Genomic DNA, 17,107 nt, shown 5'->3' with positions numbered 1-17,107 from the left:
GCCTCCTAAACGCAAGAGAAATATTCAAATCAAATGAAATTCCTTTTTTAACAATCAAACGTAACACACACACACACACACACACAAGATCAAATATACCTGTTTCTAGTATTATATGCATACAAATTTTGATACAGGGCAACCTTTAAATTTTAATTAAAAATGCAAACAATGCTTGCCTTATGTTTTGACTATTCAGATCTCCCCACAAATAACAAAAATATTAAAATTGCATTATATTGAAGTTTTGTAAAAAAGAAAATGAACTCAATAGGCTTAATGGCATATTATTCAGTTTTTCTACCTAGTTTATCGCCTATATTAATACCCCCATTAACCAAAACACCAACAAGAGCCAAAAAGTAAGCCATGTTTTACAGTGAAAAAAAACTGAACTTTGGAGTCAGATGAAACAGATTTTGAATCCCAGCATAATCACTTGCTAGCAAGGTAATTTTGAACAAGTCGCTTAGTCTCATCTGTAAAACAGAGTTAATGATAACTATTTCTTATGCTTGTACAGTGGTGAATAAAGCTTGTAGGATGGCTTCTGAACAAACTACTCAGTTGTCATTATTGTTATTAAGCTGCTCGTTCATAGAACTAAAATTTTACTCACAGGAGAACCATGGAGATAAGAACCAAGGGACTATTTGCTCTTATACACATGGCTCTAATTAGGTCAAAGAACTGAGGGCCCAGGTATCAGAAATGTCATCTACACAGATATTTAAATTACCAAGAATTATAACAGTATTGTTGTAGAGAGTATCAATAAACCAAGAGCTAAAATTTTCAGGGAATAAAAGGTGGTCGGGTGGGTGTAACACAGAACGTGGCAACAGATGATGGGAACAAGGAAGAGTAGAGGGGATTAATAAATTCTGATGAAAGGAGATAGAAAGCTGAGTGTTTGTAAAGAAAGGAAGAAAGAATAATCTGGAATCAGCAAAGAGGACATAAACTTCATGTACAGGTCCAATGGTATAAGGTGCATGGAAGAAACTACAGCTACCACTTGGGAGGATTGCAGGGGAAGAAGGGTCCAGGTCCGCTTTGAACCTGACCGGAATGTTATGTTCAGACAAGAGGTCCGTGATACAGGGGAGTTTGCCGGTAAAGAGTGTTAAAAGTCTAATCAGCCAAAGACCATGAGGAACAAGCCAGGAGCCTGACAAAATCGGATTCACGGACTTGATGCGGTGAGGAAAGACACTACCACTCCCGAGGGGTCATGGAATGCCTCTTTCAACAAGGGGGGTAGGGGGAATGCATGCTGCTGACGGTTGGGTTCCTGCTGAAGGGTTCGGAGGGACTAAGGAAAGTGACGATCAGCCCGGATGGGTTACTGTTTCTGAGACAGAGGAGAAGCAAGAAATAACTGGGGATTAGGGTGGCTTAGCATTGGGTATCCCCAATAATAGCTAAGTATAGCAAAGTGGGTCTAGGGTGTCATGTACGAAAGCAATAATCATTTCAAGAGGGGATACGTGTGGCATTTTACAGTTGCCTCATAGCCTCCACAGAAATACTACTTCCGGTTAAGTTTGTGGCTGGCTGTATCCTTGTCTGTCTTCCCAGCCCAATGAATAGCAAGGATGTTTTTCTTTTTTTTCTTTTTTCAGTCTGAGCTGATATTCAGTCTTTCAGCCCCAGATAGATCCTGAGGCCTTCATTGAACATGACTTCCAGTGGGCACAATTTTTCAGAGGCGATTCAGAAGATGGGGCAGGAGTAAGAGACAGGACCAAAAACATATTCTGAGCAAAGAGGATTAAAGTTTAGAAAATGAATGATGACCTGAAAGCACTGGCTTCTTGCCCTGATTATTTGTCCTGATGTCCTGATGCACATTGTGGGGAAAAGGTTCTGAGCAACAGATGGAAGTGGGGGTGTTGGCAGGATCTCTGGGAGTCCTCAGACTCCTAATATGCCTCCCAGCCTCTGCCGTAGAGGCCTGTGCAGAGGTGGATTTATGTGGAATACATTGGCTTTCTCTTGACGTCCATGAGAAAGCAGCAAATAAATGTGGGAAAACAGCTAGTATAGGTACTGCCTCATAGTGAAGAGAAGTGGCAGCAGGAAATAAAAACTATAAAAACAATCAAATTTCACAATGCACAATTTGGGATTATTTGATATAAAGGCAAATAAACCAATATATAGCATATTCCCTGAAGTCGTCACAGTGTGATAGGAGAGTCTAACTAATATTCATAATGATGTCCTTGAAACACTAATAAAATGGAAATTATGGTGAGTATGCTCTGAACAAGTCAATGAGGTAGAGCCAGAATATATTTTACGTTTTATATTTCCTCCTGTTCACAATAAATAATCCAACTCTCCTTCTTCACTAGCTCCTTCCCTGTTAAATATATTTTGGAAAAAAATTTCATCAAGGAATATTTTTAAAGTGTTGAGGCTTAAAAGACTAAACCCTGGCTACACAGACTATTTGACTCCACAGACAATTACCCCTAAGGTTGTCCAGTGAGTGGACTGGAACGTGACATGTTTACATTCTATCCCGCAAAACGTGGTAACAGAACAGTTCCCTTCTACTAACACCACCCTTCCTAGAAAAATATGGGAGTTACAGACAAAGTTACAGACAATGAAGAGCACACGTTTATAACATTAAACTCTCCTTTACATTGTGTTTCATAGTCTATTTACTGCTTGCTTTCATGTGAATTCTGCCATTTGGTTCTCACACATACCCTGTGAAGAGATGTGCAGGCAGAAACTGTGTTTCAGGGAATTTCAGAATTGTGTCCAAGATCATATTGCTAATGCTCACAGGCTGGACTTCAGTGTAGGTCTCAGCCTTCGCATCTTAACGACGCTTTGGAAAGAAGCAGGTAGGAGCAGGCAGCGACTATATGAGTGTTTTAGGAAGGGCAACTGTAACTCAGCTTCCTGCATACTGTCAGGGCAGAGAGGACTAATAAGACGAATCAGGAGAATGAGAAGGTGTTTGCGTCTCAAACACAGCTAAAATATAGGAAGTGACCAAAACAGCTAAGACAAGTTTCCATTTTGCGCCTTCTCATTCTGAGCAAAATGGATAACTATATTCTAATCCTGAAATTGGTCTCACTCAAGTAGCAGTCATCTGAATTTGACCTCAAAATAATTCAATCATATTATTTGGATTATTTACTGATTTGACTTGAACCATGATCCTAATTCTTAATTCAGTGTGTTTCTATGAACCAAATTATATAAACTCATTTTATACACAAATTGGATACAGTCCAGTATGCCTTGTGTGAAAATTCTGTGTTCATCTTCATTGTTCTCATATTTTACGACCTTAGTCATCTGGGTAATGTGTTGATGGTTTAAGAGGGAAGAAGATCTCCATTAAAATAAAAGATCCCTAAAGGTTATAAGTACATTCATTCTCCTGATTCCTGTAGAGATTATATTCCCAGATTATTTAAATCAAATACAATGGCCTATATATCAAAAGACACATTTAAGAACCTAGGGATTCTTCTGACAATATGAGAAATAGATCATTGTTTATTAATGTGCATGAACAAGTGGAGTTGAAATGTAAGCATTACAATTACAAATGTCCCTTAAATATGATTAGAATACTATGTCACTTGTTCCTTTGCTTAGATATAGTAAGCACCTACTATCTACAGTGTCTGCCTTCGTGTGGTTTACAGTCTAGCAGGGAGACACATCCATGTGAAGAAATGTACCATGAAATATACAGGGTATGGTGGGAACACAAAAAATAAAGTGGTAAATGATATACTAGATTATTAGAAATTTCTTATCAGCAGAAATAACTTTTGATCTGGATCTTGAAAGAAGATTAAGTGTTTTATATGTAAACTGGGAGGACTGGAAACTATTGGATGAGGGTGTTTGCAATAAATTGCATATGACAGGAGCTCAAAAATGTGGTATGGAATTTACAGAGAGCTAGGGTAAGACAGGAAGACAGAAAAGACCATGAAAAACCCTTTGTGCCACACAAATGAGCTTGGACTTTATTCTCTCAGCAATATCATTAATCAGGGCAGGTTAAATGTTGCAACAACTCTCAATTTCAATATTTTGAAAGCAATTTTATATCAATATTGTAACAAATTCAAATATGATGATATGCGAGTGAGTAGTAATGTTTGCAATGGCATGGCAACCAAAACTAAGTGTCAGATCTTACTCATTGCCCTTAGTTTTTACTTGCTTCAGGATTAACACTTTTTCCTGTGGGTCAATGATTCAAGACAATTACATAGTTCCAGTTTAGTTAAGTATCTGAATGCAATAGGTATGTAATGGAAATGAAATATTTATTCTACATCTGTTGGGTATATGCTACAATAATTATAGCGCACGTAATAGACTCCAGGCTCTGACTTAAATACTTTGTCTACATATAACCTCATCCTCAAAATATTTATATTAGGTAACACTATTTTTCCTATTGTTTTTTTTTTAAATGAAGAAACTAAGGCTCAAAAAGAATAAATAGCTCATCCAGGGTCATGTATGTTATGAATGGTAAATTGGAACTTTTTGAACCCATTCTCACAGACAGCAAAGGCCATATTCATAACCATTAAACTATGCTAGGAACACAAAATAAGTAATTACAGTTTCTTTTCTCAAGGGGTGTATAGTTTAGTGGAGTAAATAGTCAACTGCAAAATAGACAGGAGATGGTATACTGGACGAACAGACTTGAGCCACTGCAGAATGCTTTCCATGGGATGGGACGTGCAAAATGAAGGCAGAAACAGAGAAGGATATTTCAGGCTAAAGGGAGAAAGGGATAAGAGCACAGTGTCTCTGTGAAAAGACACAACTGGCCCCACGGGACTACCGTGTTTCCCCGAAAATAAGACCTAGCCGGACAATCAGCTGTAATGTGTCTTTTGGAACAAAAATTAATATAAGACCCGGTATATTATATTATATTATATTATATTATATTATATTATATTATATTATATTATATTATATTATATTATATTATATTAAAGACCCAGTCCTATATTATCATAAAATAAGACCGGGTCTTGTATTAATTTTTGCTCCAAAAGACTCATTAGAGCTGATTGTGCAGCTAGGTCTTATTTTCGGGGAAACGCAGTACATATGGAGTCTCATGGGTGGCCACAGGAGCTTGCTAGGACATAGATTGTTCACCCACTGTCAGAGCCCAAAATAATACATTAAAGTTAGAGGTCAATGACTTACACAAATCCCTAACATATGAGCTACAAGGAGAACAGCCTCTGGTAAAATATGAGCAGGAAAGTGTATGGTTTCTAAGCTGCAAATTTCTGTTGGAATGCACAATGAATGTGTTGGTCTCTGTCCAGAGCTATAAGTACAGTTTATCCTTTAATACCTACCTCCAGGCTTTCACCATTAGTGGTCAGGCATTTGAAGTTTATAAATGTAAAAGGGCAGCTATTAAGAGAGCCGGCCCAATTCTACCTATATGTCAGAAAAGTATAAAGTTTGTAGGACCATCAGAAATGATCACATAGATTTTCAAAATTATAATTTTCAGGATTATGAAATACTATTAAGTGTTCTGAGCTCTAACAAAAGGGACAGAACCAGAAAAATAAGTGCACCCATTAAGAAAAGGAAATAAAATTCAACAAAATTGTCGGGTTGTAGACTATTGGGCTAGAAAGTATGATCCAGCAATGACTTCAGAAAGTTGTTATTTTTTATTTTAAGTGAATCTTCAATAAAACTTCAAGCCTAAGTTATTTAGCCTCACAAATTTGTACCACCAACACAACTCAACTCCCCACCACCACCACCAGCAGAAGAAAAGTTGCATGATTCCCACATGACAGTTGCTATTTGGGACCCAGGCATTTGTAACCCCATCCAATATAACTTCAGCTTGGACAAACAAAACAGGGATTTAGCGAGGAACCATACAAAACTGAGCTCAGGGAGGCTACTTCACCCTGTCTCTGCGATAAGGATCAAGAGTTGTAGAGTCGCAAATTTCTTTTATTTTCTCTAACCCACTGATCCACACACCCATAGTTCTAATCCATCTCAATTTAGTTGAAAAAAAAAAAAATATGCCTGATACCAAAATAATAAAGATACAACACTTTGGAACAATTTGCTCCTTTTTTCAATTAAGCTCAACTTCTTAGATGAAATTTTGGGCTCTCCTAAAAAAGTCTTCCTGATTACCAGCATTGTTCTACAGCTAAAGAGCCCAAACTTCCACAATTATGCTTTTCTCTGTTTAGCTCCATCAGTCCCAAGAAATGCACCCTGACTTGAACTGACCAGTTACAAATCAGGCTGTGCACAAGAGCAGAAAATAAGAGTAAAAAGGGACCAATTTGATATGTAATATTATCAGTCGGGACCTGGCAAGAAACAGACGCCATGCTCAGTTTGGATTAGTGAAAGAGAGTTTGATAAAGATGAGGTATAGGATAATCATAAGGAATACAGCTGTATTGCAGGACTCCTTGTTTCTGGGCTTTATTACTTACCAACTGGAATTGTAACTGAACTTCAGCAAGTCATTCCACCACTGTATAAGCCAGCTGCTTCTGTGTGATGGGACACATGATAAAACCAGTTAATTCTGTGGGAAGTAGCCCATTGCTACACTTCCTCTCTTGTCAAATGAGTCCTCTGATTGGCAGCAATGTCATGAAAGACACCAAGGTAATGGCTAAGGCATCCTGAAAATGCACTAATAGTGATGCTAGCAGAAGCACATTGGGGAAGAAATGCAAATCCATACCCATATTATGGACAAAGTATCCCCTCCCCTCTGTGGTGAAAGTGATCCAGTATAATCAATCTTCCCAGTAGGTATCTGGCTTGTACCCTAGAGGGTGGTCCAGAATGGCTACACAGCAGTAGTATTTGTTGGGTGGGTCAACCTTGGTGAGAGGAAGTCCTATGTTATTGAGCATCTCCTCATGAGGCAACAGATAGTGTCATCAAAAATCTTTTCGACGAGGTAAGGCCGGTTCTTTCAGATAAAGAAGAGATTCTGCCTCTACGAATGCAAGAAGTTCAAGGGGATTTGGGTGCTCAAAATTTTCCACCTTGTCTATGTCTGCCTAAATGAGTCTTTCCCATATTTCAGTGTCCCAAGGTTTTCCCTTTATTGTTCTTACTTCATTTAGCATAACAGACCTGACAATATTGAATGTTTAATTAGGGCTAAATTTCTGTACACTTTTCTTTGACCTCAGTTGTATCTGCCCTGAGACACAACAAGCACTTCTAATAGCCTTTGAGGCTTTGCTTTTTCTATGCATATCCTGAGCTTTAGAGTTCTCCATTCCCCTGTATATACATGCTCAAGGACTACAACTTTTGTAATTACTATTGTCACCAAAGCAGCAATGTTACAATTGATCTCTCAATGTTTTGCCTTCCACAGGCACCTAATCCTGTGCCCCTACTAGTGATATTGAAATGATCATGTTGCCACTGCATGCCAGTAATTATCCATGCCCCCTGCCCCCTAGCAAGAAAGTTCTCTTGAACTGTGTGAGCAATTCGCTCCCAGTAACTCTCCTACCCCTCGTTCCAAATACTGTAGACAGATTCTGGCCTCAAAATAATGAAGCCTCAAATGTGTTATGTGAGGAGAATTTCATAAGTAGATTTGTCCACAAAGGTGTGGACAGGGTGTAAGGAAGCCACAAAGGGTAGGACAGTATCCTGGAGCCAGTAACAGTGAGACATGTTATCATCTCCAAGCTTGAAGCAACAAGGGATAGGAGGAGTGCCTGCCAGAATCCAGAGCGAGAGGGGGACAGACAGACAGACAGACAGACAGACAGACACAAAGAGACAAAAGGAAAGAGAGACTGAGGGAGAAGGAGGGTTACTTGAAAGTAGCTGTGACTTTAGGGCAAAGGATATACCCAGTCTGTGGTATAATGTCACAGGGTAGAAACTGGAGGGATAAAATTTCCCTCTCTCCCTCTTTCCTACGCAAGTGCTCTCACTTTCCTAACCCAAACAGAAGCCAGAAAACAAGAAACCCCATCAATGAAATCCATCTAATTGAACCTCTCAGGGCACAGTGCTTTGTAGAGAAGGGTAGACAGTGGATTTGAAAGGTCAAAAGCAAGAACTTGCATAGTAACTGAAATTCCTGTTCATAAATTAATTCAAACAGATGCACAGTCCAAGCAACATAAAATGTTTCCTTAGTCATTCTCCTCCCTACCAATATCTATCCCCACACATTTGCAAACCCTTAAGAAGTACGTCAAGCTATGTACAAATAATTAGTGTTGTTATGCTTTATTATTAAATTTTGTGCTCTGGGTACAAACGAGAACAAAACTCTTATCAGTAGACACAAAATACTGATAAATAAAATAAAGTACTTTCATTCAGAATAGTTTTTCATCTTCTAGCAAAATAAAGAGATAACAATTAAAAACAATAAAATATTTATATTTCCATAACATTTATCATTTTTCTATTTTCTCCAGATTTTTCCTCTTTGAGTAGCTTCATTTGTAGTCTAGCCATTTTAAAGGTGTTTTCCTTCACTATAGATAAATACAATATCTCTTTTTTCAGTAAATAAAATGTATTTCAATCTCTGTTAAGAATGCAGGTAATTTTGGCCCCTCTCATAATTCAATACATATAAACAGAACAGCGAATAAACACAATGAAAAGATACTTGGAAGGTAAGATAATTCTGAAATATATCCAAAGTCCTTGTTAACCAAAAATAAAAATAAAATGTGTTAGAGTATTAGTTAATTAAATCTCTTTTAAAAGTGATGTGTCCTGAGGAACCAACATGGCACAGTGGGTAAATGCCGTACTGACCTTCTCTCACAACCACGTCAAAATTACAATGAATCTACAAAACAACCATGATTGAGAATCGCTTAAAAGCAAGCTGAACTAAAGACTTTCAACTAAGGACGTGCAGAAGAAGCCAACCTCCAGAGTGGTAGGAAGGTCAGAGACACAGAACAGGCTGGTCCTACACCCGCATGTGACCATCAAAGATCAGGAGGGCTATCTCATCTGTGGGGGTCCCTCCTCATCCCCTAGAAAGGTGGGAGATCCCAGCCCCACCTCAGCCCAGGTTTCCAGAGCTGGGGAGAGAAATCCCCATCATTTCTGGTTGTGAAAAACAGCGGAAATTGTGACTGAGTGACACTGAGTACAGCTGCCCTCCCAGGTGCTCCTCTCAAAGGACTGCGCCGGACTTACCCACCAGTGGAATCACTCACTCTGAGCTCCAGCACTGGGCAGTAGCTGAAAAGGCAGCAGGGACATATGATGGGGAATTGAGTTGTCTGGCTTGGGATGGGGGCTGGTGAGGCGGCTTTCTCCTGGCCAGGGGAGCTAGTGGAGGCCATTGTTTCTTGTTGAGCCCTCCCCCTTCCCGGTCGTGTGAAACAAGTGGTGCACGAGAGAGTGCTTTAGTAGAATAAGAGATTTTAGAGACATAATTACTAAACATAACTACAGATCTTGTTTGATCCTGATTTGAATAAACCAACAGCAAAATGACGTCACTGAGATAATCAGAAAACCTTAAATAAGGACTAGGTATAGATGATATAAAGGAATAATTGTCAAATTTATTAGAAATCATTACTGAATAATAGTTACATTTTAAATTTCTCTTCACAGATTATAAATGTATGTCAATATGGGGATATAAAGTACAGCATAGAGAATATAGTCAATAATATGGTAATAACTATGTATGGTGTTAGGTGGGTAGTCGACTTACAGGGAGATCACTTCATAAGTTATCTAAGTGTCTAACTACTATGTTGTACACCTGAAACTAATATTGAATGTCAACTGTAATTGAAATTTTTTTAATTAAAAAAAATAAATTCAAAAAAAGATATGTCTGTCAATGTATTTATATGTAGAATGATATGATATTTCAGATTTGCTTTAAAATAGACCAACAAGATAAAAAAAAGGATAAAACATTTAACAAAAGTTTTGATAATTTTTAAAGCTAGATATAGGTTCATTATACTATTTTCTCTTTGATGTTCCATTTTGAAAAAATTAAATATATATGAAAAACAATAGCCTGTCCTAGTTCTTAAAGTGACTTTGAATAGTTTTATTCCCTTTTAACAATACAGGTAAGAAATCAAATGTTAGCCAAGAAACTTGGGGAGAAGAAAAGATAAGAAGTTTCAGCTTGTTTCAAATTGTTCAAAATTTTGAGTAATCTGGGCTTTGGAAGGTTATATGAGATAGATAGATCAATGGAGAGAAAGACAGCTAGTTAAATGAAGAGAGAAGGTGCAAACTCACATATACACACACTTACCCTCACTGACAAAAGGACCCCTTAGCTAACAGAGGAAAAGAGCCATTGTCTGTGGTACCTTGTTAGTGGAAGATGACTAGTGGAGTGAGATTATGGCGAGATGTACTTTAGACCCAATTAAGTCCAACTTGTGCTTAGAAAATGAAAGATAAATCATCACAGCCACAAATCACATGCCTAGTCCGTCTTTCAGGTAGACTCTTGATTCTGCACATAATGCTGTAGTCCCAGACTTCATAAGAAATACACAGAAGCCCCTCTGCTTCCAGCCTTGATATATAGTCCCAGCAGACTTTTCAGAAAGCTTAGAGTAAGGAGTCATTACTCTCCCCAGGAGAGAATAATTCAATTACCGCAACATAAAATTGTCGTGATGATATCCACAGCCCTTCTACAGGTCTAGATTTTGGAACAGATGGCCCCACAGGTCAGATATGGACTACCTGCTAAGGAAAAGGTTACTAAGACTTCTGGAGCCATAGGATTAAATTATTTATATTCTAAAGAAATATAAATATTCCAGCATGGTGGGGAAGAGGCATACATTTCTACATAAGAAATCAATTAAATATTGAGAAATGTGTTTCAATGACATAAAATTACTCAAAAAATCAAAAATATTTTTTCCAATATTCTAAGGAAACTGACTTTTCTTCAATCACAAAACTCTTTACATTGAGACGTGTAGAATACCCTAACCCAGTAAGCACCCAGTAGCTGCTCTAATATAAGTGAAAGCAAAATTGCAAACAGAAGGACATAGAAGCTAGTCTAGAGACTGTGTCTAAACTACATATGTTTTCAATTTAAAAACAGCAACACAAAAATCTCTATTGAATTCTTTCACAAACAATTGACAGGGATCATTATGCCCAATCTAGAGCTGTTAAATCTGAATATCAAAGAGTTTAATGTAGCTTGCCCCAAACTACTCAACTGTTACTATTTAATAGTAAAACAAATAGTAAAGTAAATTAAAAATTCAAGTTTCTATCAGCTTTTGTGTTAGAGCTTTTCTTTTTTTTTCTTTTTTTTAATTTATTGGGGTGACAATTGTTAGTAAAATTACATAGATTTCAGGTGTACAATTCTGTTTTACATCATCTGTAAATCCCATTGTGTGTTCACCACCCAGAGTCAGTTCTCCTTCCATCACCATATATTTGACCCCCTTACCCTCATCTCCCACCCTCCAGCCCCCTTACCCTCTGGTAACCACTAAACTATTGTCTGTGTCTATGAGTTTTTGTTTCTCATTTGTTTGTCTTGTTCTTTTGTTGTTTTGGGTTTATATACCACATATCAGTGAAATTGTATGGTTCTCTGCTTTTTCTGTCAGAGCTTTTCTTGTCTATATTTTCTCTTAACCTGCTGAGTAGGTGGATAAAGGTAATCTTTGGAAGTGAGGTAGATGGACACAGCAATCCAAAACAAATAGAGTGGATCAAGTTTCCTGCAAAGGAAAGAAACTTTACGGAGATATCATTGTGTGTGGAATGAATCTTCAGGGCTTAATATTTCATATTGAGGTTTTTTTCCTGCTGGAATTTATTTTAGAAAATTCAAGTTAAGACATCCCTTTTTGAGCCAGGTGTGTCCTTTACCTGTGACCTCAATAGGAGTTCTACACATATGAAAGTAGAAATTGGCTTTTTACAGTAGATTGATAAAAGCTCTCTGGGAGTGAGCAGAATATCTCCCAGAAACATTTCTGTCTTTATAGCTCCAAAAACGACCTCGATATCTGTAAGAAAAAATATTCTCTCTATTTTCCATCCACTTCTATTTTCCCACATCACAGAGGCTATGTTGCTTATGCTATGCAGTACACCATGACAGCGAGGAGAGAGATTTATCACATTCTGATACTTCTCAGTTTACAGAGCGGTCTTGCTGTTGTTCCCTTTCACTTGAATAGGAGAGAGATTTATCACATTCTGATATGCCTCAGTTTAGAAAGAGGTCTTGCTGCTGTTCCATTTCATTTGAATATATCTAGAGAATAGAGAAATTAAACTGAAACATTCAATATAAGTAAATATTCCATCATAGAATCAGTAAATATATCCTCTGTCCTGTTTTTTTCCTCATCTTTCCTTTCATCTCCAACTCCCCTTCTTATCCAGTTCTTTCTCACATAAATGTACAAAACTGAACATACTATATTTCAAAAATTGTACTCATTAAATTTTAACTGCATGCACTTATTGTGGATAAAACCATTTCTTTAAGCAAGTTGGCACAAATAACGTATAACTTTCAAATAAATTGGATTTAGGGAAAACATTCTAGGTCCTATTTTCACATGTCATAATTTCCTGAAAAATATTTAGAGTAAAAGAAAAATGCTGAAAGCTAGTATGTCATGGCTTTTCATGGAAGAAATAATTTTAGGAAAACTCCTGCAACTGGAATTTAAATGTCTTGATGCACACAATCTCAGAATTATATTTTTTTTACAAAGCTAGTAACTTGGATTTAAAAGGGAGACAACACAGACTGCAGTTAAAAAATCTTGACCACCTCCTTCAGTTTTTCTCAATATCCTTCAATAAACAGCTTTCATTTCAAGGCTGTGTGTGTGTGAGTGTGTGAGTGTGTGTGTGTGTATACAATTAAAGCATTACTATGGCAAATCCAATGTGAATTTAGCAGTTTCCAGGTGGAACTTGAATACATATACCTTTTCATAGTCTTACTTTAAATTTTATACTTCAGTATTCCCACTTTAGGCACGTTAGTTAGTTCAGGTACTTGGTAAGCCAAAAACTTGCCTGATTCATTCTTATACCTAAATCTTTGTTTATTCACCCTATACTTGAAAAATCTATACCTGTGCTCTCAACATGGTAGCCATTAGCCACATGTGGTTGTTTAAATGTTCATTTTAATTCACTGAAATTACATAAAATTAAAATTTTAGCTCCTCAGTCACTATTGCTTTATTTCAAGTACTAAGTAGTTGGTATCATGTCAGATAGTGCAGACATAGAACTCTTCCATCATCACAGAAAGTTCTACGTACTAGACAGAGACTATACTGCATTTAACTTTGTGCATACCACCTGTCCCTGTCCCCAGGAACCAACATAAATTCGCTCCACCTAAAGCTCATACATCCTCCAAAGCGTCTACTCTACTGTTGAGTCTCACTATTCTAAACCCCATAGTTTTTATTTCAAGGCCACTCCAATACTGCCTTGTATTACTAAGCTTTTCTGTATATATCTTTTCTCATCAATTATATTCATTCAGTCTTAAAATATTCAAAAAATACCCTACGTGTTAGGCACTGTTCTGAGTGCTGGGAGATGATGTTCATCAAAACAGACAAGGGCATAAGATCCTTCAAATCAGAACCAACATTTCATTCATTCTCTAGTACTTAGAACAAAGTAAGGACACAAGTGACATAAGTGAATGAAAGAGATACTTATTAGGCAGGTACAGAAATCTAACATTTAAAGAAATAAATAAACAACAAAAACAAGGAATATTTTGACAGGAAGAAATTTGATGCCTTCCCACTTGGTCTACATCCTGAATTAGATATGATTCATCAGGTCACTTGCAAGCTATTGTATGATTGCATTTATGAAAGCATTCAAACCAGTCCATCACTGTCAAAACTTTTTAAAAACATCTTTGAGTTCCTGAGGGCATTACTAACCATACAGTCTAGGCTAAACATTGAGCTCTTTCATAGCATATAATATTTATTTTAATCATAAAAGATGAGGTATATTAGTTACAGTAAAGGCTAAGGTACTTTAACAAAGGAAAAAAAGCAGTGGCTTATATAAAATATAATTTATTTTTCTTTCATATAACAATCCCAAGGGGAACATTCAAGGTTAGAACTAGCTCTGATCCACAAGGTCCTTCAGGATTATAGAACCCTTTCATCTTGTTGCTCCACCACACCCCTAAGGTATTATTTTTGTCTGTGTGGTTGAAGTTGGGTCATAAACATATAATATTTCTACTCATAAGAAGGAGAACAAGAGAGAAAATCCAGAATTTTTTTTTTTTTTTTTAAGCAAACGAGGCACAAATTGTCAAAATCACTTCTAATCCCATTCCACTGGTGATAACTTAGACATGTGAGCACTCTTGACCAAAAGAATTCTGGGAAACATAATCTCTAGCTAGATGGTTATATGCTCCCAAAGACAGAATGAAATGTTAGAAGGAAGGAGAGTCTGCCAGTCTATTTTAGCTAGAGTATCTAAAGAAACTGTTGTCTTAGGTTATTATTCCATTTATACATAAAATGTACAATTCTAAGCATGTGCCTCTTGAAGAAAGCACTATCGTGTTATGTTCAGAATTCACATTATCATTTCCCAAAGATTTACATATGTCCAGGAATAAGGCTGATAAGAGGAATGCTCATCAGTTATGGTAGGTTTTAATAAATGTTACTGAATTACTATGCTACTCTTTTACAAAATATGTACAATATGTGAACCTGCCTCAAAGAGCTTATGCTCAAAGGAGACCAGCAGAATGTAGCATATATGGAATTGGAAGTACACAGTGCATTTAGCATAAGCTCAGATAAAATTATGAAATATGCAATACATGTCATCTCTCCTTTTTTTCTATTTCAACACTTAGCACCTTCTCACGAACACCAATTTTTTAAGGCTCTTCAAACAATACAAACATCGATGTTTTGAAGACTCTTCTCCCCCTAGGAGAAAGATGATATCTGAAAATCCTTAATACCTGATGAGTTTGTTGATGTTATATTCTCCAAAGAATATATTCACATTTTAATGGAGCTTTTTTTGGGAAAAAAACACAAATGACTGAATCTGTAATGGCCGTATGTCAGGACATAGATTTTTTTTCAAGAGGACATTAAATTGTTTATTGATTACACATGATAATGGATGATATGCAAGCTTCATTTCCATCTACAATTTTCTCTGGTACTGTAATTCAATTTAGATATATTGCATAGGATGTGCCAACAATCATTAATAACCATGACTCTGCTTAGGTGACCCTTTTAATGGTGAGCTCCAGTTCACCAACACAGTAACTGTCAATTCAACTACACCAACGTAGATTTCTGAAGACAATGGCTTCTGAGCCCAAGCAGGTTGCAAATAAATTTCAAATGGAACTTAGCATCACCCTGAAGGAATTTTAACTTCACACTATTGGGGTAATTTACTAAAATGGCTTCAAAGTAGACTAACTTTACACAGCACATTTTTTTTAAATGGCACATTTATTCAGGGTCATGATCAGTCTATGACATTTAGCTATCAACAACATAGGTGTAAAAAAAGAAAAAAAATGTACATTAAATTTGTTGGAATGCTTTACACTTTCCACAGAACAGAAACTAAAATAACTTGTTATACAATTAGTCACAAATAACAGTTCTCGAGGTTTTGGCCCATTCACATAAGCATTGTCTAAAACATGTCTTCTTTGTAGCAGCTGGGCCCTGCCACCACTGTGCTTGGCTGAGCTCACAAATCTGTTGTAACCTGTAGCTTCCCTGTCACATCTCTGGCTCTCCTCTCCTGCTAAGTAAGCTTTGTTTCCTGACAGTAATTAAAACCTTCTGCCACCGCCATAGCTACTGCTGCTGCTGGAACAGCCACAGCCACCTTGGCTTTGTGGTTTGGCAAAGTATTGACCTCCACCACCATCGGGTCTGGAGCTTCTGATCCAAAGTTTCCTCCTTTCATGGAGCCAAACTTTGAAGATGGATTGTTGTAATTGTCAAAATCAGTGTAGCTTCAGCCACCTCCAAAATTGCTTCCATCGTTACCAAATCCATTATAGCCCTCCCCACTGCCACCATATCCTGCACCACGACTGCCACCAAAGCCACCTCAACCACCACTGAAGTTTCCAGAACTATTTCAACCTCTTGGCTGGATGAAGCACTAGCCATCTCTTGCTTAGATAGGGCTTTCCTTACGTCACAGTTGTGGACATTCACAGCATGGTATTTCTGAATGACAGTCTTGCATACAGAGTCATGGTCATCAAAGGTTACAAAAGCAAAGCCTCTCTTCTTGCCACTGCCTTGGTCAGTCATGATTTCAATCCCATCAATTTTCCCTATACAGTTCAAAATCATCTCTTAAGCGATGTTCTTCAATGTCTTCTTTAATACCACTGGAAAAAATATATATTTTTCACAGTGAAGTGGGCACCAGGTCTTTGAGAATCTTCTCGAGACAGCCCTCTTTTGTCCCACAACTCTTCCACCCACCTCGTGTGGCCTTGCCGTCATGGCTGCACCCACCTCCTCCACAGCAGCATAGGTGACAAACCCAAAGCCTCTGGAGCCCCTGGTGTTTGGGTCTCTCATCACCACACACTCTGGGAGCGTTCCCCATTGCTCAGAATGGCTCCTCAGGCTCATCAGTTGTTTCAAAGCTCAAACTTCCAGCGAAGGGCTTCTGCAGCTGTTCAGGCTCTTTAGGAGACTGACAGACATGACGACCGCAGGAAGGGAGACTTCAATGATGTTTACTGAGTGTTATCCACCAACAGAAAAGGAGAACACAGACTCTTATATAAGGGAAGCACTTAAGATAATCTGATCCTTACTAACTCTTCCAAGACATGCAATATAAGGAATCTGCTAATTATAATCTACACAGCTGGACCTGCCTGCATTCACATTTGACCAGTAATGTTTACATCCCCTGTTATTTGCACAGCTTGAAGTATGTAGTGTTTCCCCTAAGACAAAGCTTTCCAATCAACTGGACTTGGACTCTGCCACCAGGGACATACCACTGAGCT

The 17,107-nt window shown here is 37.6% G+C and overlaps 1 pseudogene; it reads right to left on the bottom strand.

The window, feature by feature from the left end:
• Nucleotides 1–15,515: 15,515 nt before the first annotated feature.
• On the bottom strand, nucleotides 15,516–16,724 carry LOC148758505 (heterogeneous nuclear ribonucleoprotein A1-like; annotated as a pseudogene).
• Nucleotides 16,725–17,107: the final 383 nt, after the last annotated feature.

This window comes from Rhinolophus sinicus, chromosome 3, assembly GCF_057876585.1.
Source record: "Rhinolophus sinicus isolate RSI-liver-muscle chromosome 3, RSI-T2T, whole genome shotgun sequence".
Classification (NCBI taxonomy): domain Eukaryota; kingdom Metazoa; phylum Chordata; class Mammalia; order Chiroptera; family Rhinolophidae; genus Rhinolophus; species Rhinolophus sinicus.
This window is presented reverse-complemented; position numbering and strand designations above follow the sequence as displayed.